The sequence below is a fragment of the Rhinichthys klamathensis genome, unplaced genomic scaffold, assembly GCF_029890125.1.
Source record: "Rhinichthys klamathensis goyatoka isolate OS25496 unplaced genomic scaffold, OSU_Roscu_1.1 h1tg000152l_1, whole genome shotgun sequence".
Classification (NCBI taxonomy): Eukaryota; Metazoa; Chordata; class Actinopteri; order Cypriniformes; family Leuciscidae; genus Rhinichthys; species Rhinichthys klamathensis.
In genome coordinates, this window is record NW_026606687.1 from 301,214 (window position 1) to 306,890 (window position 5,677).

The following is a 5,677-nucleotide window of genomic DNA, read 5'->3' on the forward strand; positions in this document are numbered from 1 at the left end:
GACAGACATGCAGATGTCAATAGCACCTTCACTAAAATTATAAAGCAGTTTTTTTTATATTCGTAGTTTTTATGTGGCTACAATTGCAATCCCTCTCTAGTGAAAGAGCACGGGTCTAACAGTCATGATAAAAGAAACCTTTGTTTGATTTGGCAGTGCTACAAAAACAATGACAGCAAAAAAAACAGAAGACAGAGAGAGATGCAAACCTTTCCCATGATTCACGCTGCTTTTTAGCCTGTTTACAAAATGGAGAAGGTTTAAAGTCTGATGACATGTTTTTATGCACCACTACTATGGTGTGGGCCTAATTTGTGGTTTGTTTTAAAGAATTGTTCACTTAAAAATTAAAAATCATTTACTCACCCTCAAGTTAGTTGTTTCAAACCTGTATGAATTTCTTTCTTCTGCTGAACACAAAAGATGATATTTTAAAGAATGTCAGTAACCAAACAGTTGATGGACCCCATTGACTTCCATTGTATTTTTTCTCTACATTCATTTTTAAGTGAACTATTCCTTTAAATTTGTATCCTCACATTAATTTTCTTTTGTAAATGGTCATTGGGAGGTTGATGATGATGATTAATTTGTCCTTGAGAGGAAATTTGTTTCCACCATAGATGCGTACATAATACAAACACACGTGTATAACATATTAAGAACATGAACATATAAACATCTACAACAAACAACACAGAAAAAAAAAGAAAGAAAAAAAATTCCAGCATCTGTTGAAATCATTTGTAGATTTTTTTTTTAAAACAAATGCTTGATCATATGGATTGAGTTTAATGAAATGTGTAAGCATTTCAATTAACATTAAATAATGATCTCCTAATCACTATGTAACTTTATATAAGTTCATTAGTAAACATTAACAAGCACATTATCTATTTTTTCTAGCTGTGAATATATAGGGTTAGTTCGCCCATTTCAGACATGAAGTTGTATGCAATCCTTACCAGCACTATAGTGCATACACACTGACCCACTCTGTTGTCACCTCCCTGGTCAGAGTTCTGGCCGCTGGAAGTTTTTCAATGAAGTACTCCTGGTTATTTTCCGGGGTCACAAAACTATGCGTTTTTACGTGAAAAAATGATTTGCGTTTCAAAGCTTGATTCATTTACCACACAAAAAACACGCCGGTCAAAATTCATACCTCAGTTTTAATCGGCATTATTTTCTATCCATTTCTATCAATCCGCGCTGCTGTCAACGTCAACAGTGCGCACGTTCCGATCAGCTGTTGATAGCGCGACTCGCTAACAACATTACTATGGCGTTATTATCCTGTCAAATGTCGAGAGCGCATTATTGTAGCACGTTAGAACGTTCAATTCTCCCTTTGTATAAACGTTGTATGTATTAACGTTCTTGCTTGGTTATAAGAACGTTATTCAAACGTTCAATTCTCCCATTATATAAACGTTCTCTTAATGTTTTTCTAAGATAATGAAAAACGTTTCATTCAATAAAAAAACATTAAGAAATGTTTTAATAATTATTAAAACCTGTCTTAATGTTTTTTATATAACAAGGTAGCCTATATAATAGGCCTAGCCTATATGAAGAACCTAAAACAAGAACTTTCAGATTTTAAAATTAAGACAAAAATTTAAAAAAAAAAAAAAGACCCATGAATCATGTCTATAATATGTGTAATGTAGTCCACTGAAGTCGAGTTGAATTGAACCCAAGTAGGCCTATAGTTTATTCCAATAAACCAATTTGGGTTGAAGTGACCATATGAAATTAACATGAACATAAACTTGGAAATTGTTGTAAAAATGAGCTATATAAATTAAATGAACTTTAACTTGTGAATGTCATTGGTTGTTTTTGGTCATAATCCTTGTCCTTGTGTTCCCATTGTCTCTTGTCTAGCTTTGTTCCCTGTACCATTGTTGGTGATTCTATGTTTAGTCCAAGTTTATGTTCATGTTAATTTCATATTGTCACTTCAACCCAAATCGGTTTATTGGAATAAACTATACTTGGGTTCAATTCAACTCGACTTCAGTGGACTACATTACACATATTATAGACATTATTCATGGGTCTTTTTTAAAAATTTTGTCTTAATTTTAAAATCTGAAAGTTCTTGTTTTAGGTTCTTCATATAGGCTAGGCCTATTATATAGGCTACCTTGTTATATAAAAAAACATTAAGAAAGGTTTTAATAATTATTAAAACATTGCTTAATGTTTTTTATTGAATGAAACGTTTTTCATTATCTTAGAAAAACATTAAGAGAACGTTTATATAATGGGAGAATGGAACGTTTTAATAACGTTCTTATAACCAAGCAAGAACGTTAATACAACGTTTATATAAAGGGAGAATTGAACGTTCTAACGTTATTATAACCAGGAAATAACATTAATACAACGTTTACATAACGGGAGAATTGAACGTTCTTATAACCAAGAAATAACGTTAATACAACGTCTAAAAAACTGGACTTTTTGAAATTCCCTAGAACATTCAGAAATAAAGTTTTTATAACTTAATGGGCACGTTATGAAAACGTTCTTATAACCTAAAATTGTTAGCTGGGGAAGAGGAGCGATTCGCGATTGCACTGAACACGTTTTTAAGTGCAGGCATATTCTCTGACTGAGCGAGGCAGTGAGCTCACTCAGCCCAGAGAGAGAATTCTTACAAGAGAAGTGTATCTGAGAGCACGCGCCCAGTCCTCGCGCGCGAGCAGAGAGATTCGCGCTCGGCATATCATATTCCGCGCGAGCAGAGAGATTCACGCTCGGCACATCATATTCCGCGCGCGAGCAGAGAGATTCACGCTCCCGCATAATATTAATGTACTTTCGCGCTACAATAATGCGCTCTCGACATTTGACAGGATAATAACGCCATGCATGTCTGACTGCGAAACTTCTGATGATGAAACCAATTTTAGCACAATGTCAGACGGATCAGATGATGAAAGTAATTTTAGCACAACGACAATGTTATTGATTGCAACACCAAACCTCAATTGTGTGTGTGTGTTCAATCAAATAGTTTTCTCAGCAAATTGTACCAATATCCCTATATACTGTTTTTATATTAGACATCTTTTCACGTGTTTTATAATGGAGTCTAAACATCAGCTTGTTTACCGTACAGTTTAGACATGGGATCATAAAGTTAGTAAATAGAGATTACCCGTGGTACTGGTACAGCAAAACCCTTTAATTTTCCTTTTCCTCCTTGGTTGTAATCGTCTTCGCTGAAGTGAGCACTACACACACGAAAATCCTTTATTCTGGATATTTTAGCTCCCGCAGAGTAGCCGATGGCAACCAGCCAAAGCTGTCTCATAGTTATATTCGAAACAGGAAAACGATGGAATCTGAACTTATTTGATCCCGGCACATCGTTGTGGTCACAGCCTGGGAATTTACAAGCTCGCACCATTGTTAATTTAATACTTTTTACGTCGTTGTCAGTAGTATTAACATAAGCCATGTGTCACTTTTTGACTGATTTATGACCCTATGTTGGTACAGAGTTGTGTGCCTGTCAACTGTCGTAGTGTTCTTGTATCAAGAAAACAGTGTTTCTGATTTACGGTGGTAGCTGACAGGCTCCTGTATGTCTAGGAAGTTTGGAGCCGTGTGACATCCTCCTTTGGTGAGATCCGGGAAACTTTTAAAAGACAAAAAAAAACCTTTTGTTTGATTTTATGACCATCTTTTGGTAGATTTAGGCACCCCTTGTCACTCATGATTGACAGAGACTCCATGTGTCAACAAAAATCTGGGCTCCTTCCAGTCAGCTGGGGGGAAACTGTTGCTGATTGTATTTTCCTTTGATTGTTGGGGGGGAAATTCACCCAAGCAGGTATCACGTAATGGTGGCACCCTGAGTGTTGAAAACCTTTGTTGTAGGGTAGCCTATATGTTAATTGAGTCAAAACATTTGAGTCAAGGCATTCAGGAATACCATTAGCCCTATGTGTGTGTGTGTGTGTGTGTGTGTGTGTGTGTGTGTGTGTGTGTGTGTGTGTGTGTGTGTGTGTGTGTGTGTGTGTGTGTGTGTGTGTTGCAAAACAACAACAGATTTACATATTTTACTTCAAACTAAGAGATTTTAAATGTTCAGACATTTATACATTTGTTTGCCACAAAAAGCAAGGAAAGTTGTCTATTTTCTTTAAATAAAACTTTTACTTTATTGTATTCTTTAAAACAGACTGATAACCAGCAACTGGTATTAGAACTGTAGCCGAGCAGTTTACTCACACGAGTAAAACACAATTTTCGCTAGAAAATGTATGACTGAACCTTTTTCTTTTGACAAACCTACATTTCAAATTATACCTGAGGTGTGTAACAACCACACATTGATTCCTAAGATCCGGGGCACAGTGCAAACAAGCAAAAGTCAAGAAATCAAATCTTAGTGTAATCTCTGTGAGGTCAGAAAACAAAACTTTATGTTGAGTGATCCAGATAAATCTTTATGCTACAAAACATCATAGAAGTCACTAGCACTTTAAACATCCAGCACAAAATTAAAGAGATGAGCTCTATTACACATCCTCCAAAAATGTGTGTGTGTGTGTGTGTGTAAATAGTACTGCTAAACACTTTGTGTGTATTTTTACACGCTAACAATGTGTGTGTGTGTAAATAGTACTGCTAAACTCTTTGTGCGTATTTTTACACGCTAACATATTTTGACAGGGGGTATTTCACACCGCAGTGATACATAGTTTTCACACTCTTGAATAACTTTCAAACATAATCTTTATATAGTTACTGTATGTGTGTCCAAAAAACATCTGTAAGATTCAAAAGACCAAATCAGTAAGAAAAGAGGGCACAGCATACATTGAAAAGCAAGATTTATAATAAATACACAAAATCCATTTGTGAACAAATGTGAAAGTTGGTACATTTTGTTTTGTAAGTAGTGTTTTTATCACTCCACTAGTGTTATTCGTCTTATTCAGATATTTTGTTAAAATATTTTGTTTGTTGGACTCTTCTTTGAGAACTGTCAACATTCAGTGTTTATAGGAATAAATGTAAATTAAGAATTTAAGTGATAGTATTTCTGCTTGAGAGTGTTTGACTAAATTGATATTTCTTGCAATGCAACTTTACAGCTATCTATGATTTCAGTTTACACAAAGCATCAACACGAAAAATAAGTTATGCTTTTAGTTTAAGTTTTACACTTAATCTGTTACAACTGAATCGCATCTGACTATTGCACTGAGAGCTATACATTGATTCATTTCATCAACTTTAATAATGGTAAATAATGTTCCACACTCTGGCAAAATGAAAAGAAATAATGAAGTGTGCATATATCACCATGTAAATTCAAGACCCCAAATCACTAAGAAAATAAATTACGCCATACAGACATTGTTTATGATGCATACATAGAAAACTCAAATGTTGAGCAATTTGTACTTTTGTTTCATGTTTTGTAAATATGGTTTTGCAAAGGCTTTTTTATCGCACCACTAGACATAGTCATCTTGTTGAGATGACACTGTTCACATTTCTTTCTTTTTTTTTTGTTTTTGTTTTAGGTGAAGACAGAAACGATGTAAATTTATGCTGTTCCGCACATGGGAAAACATGTGTGATGAACGCATGGCTTACATTTAAGAGGCTTTTTTTAATTTTTTTATTTTTTATAAATGACTGAACT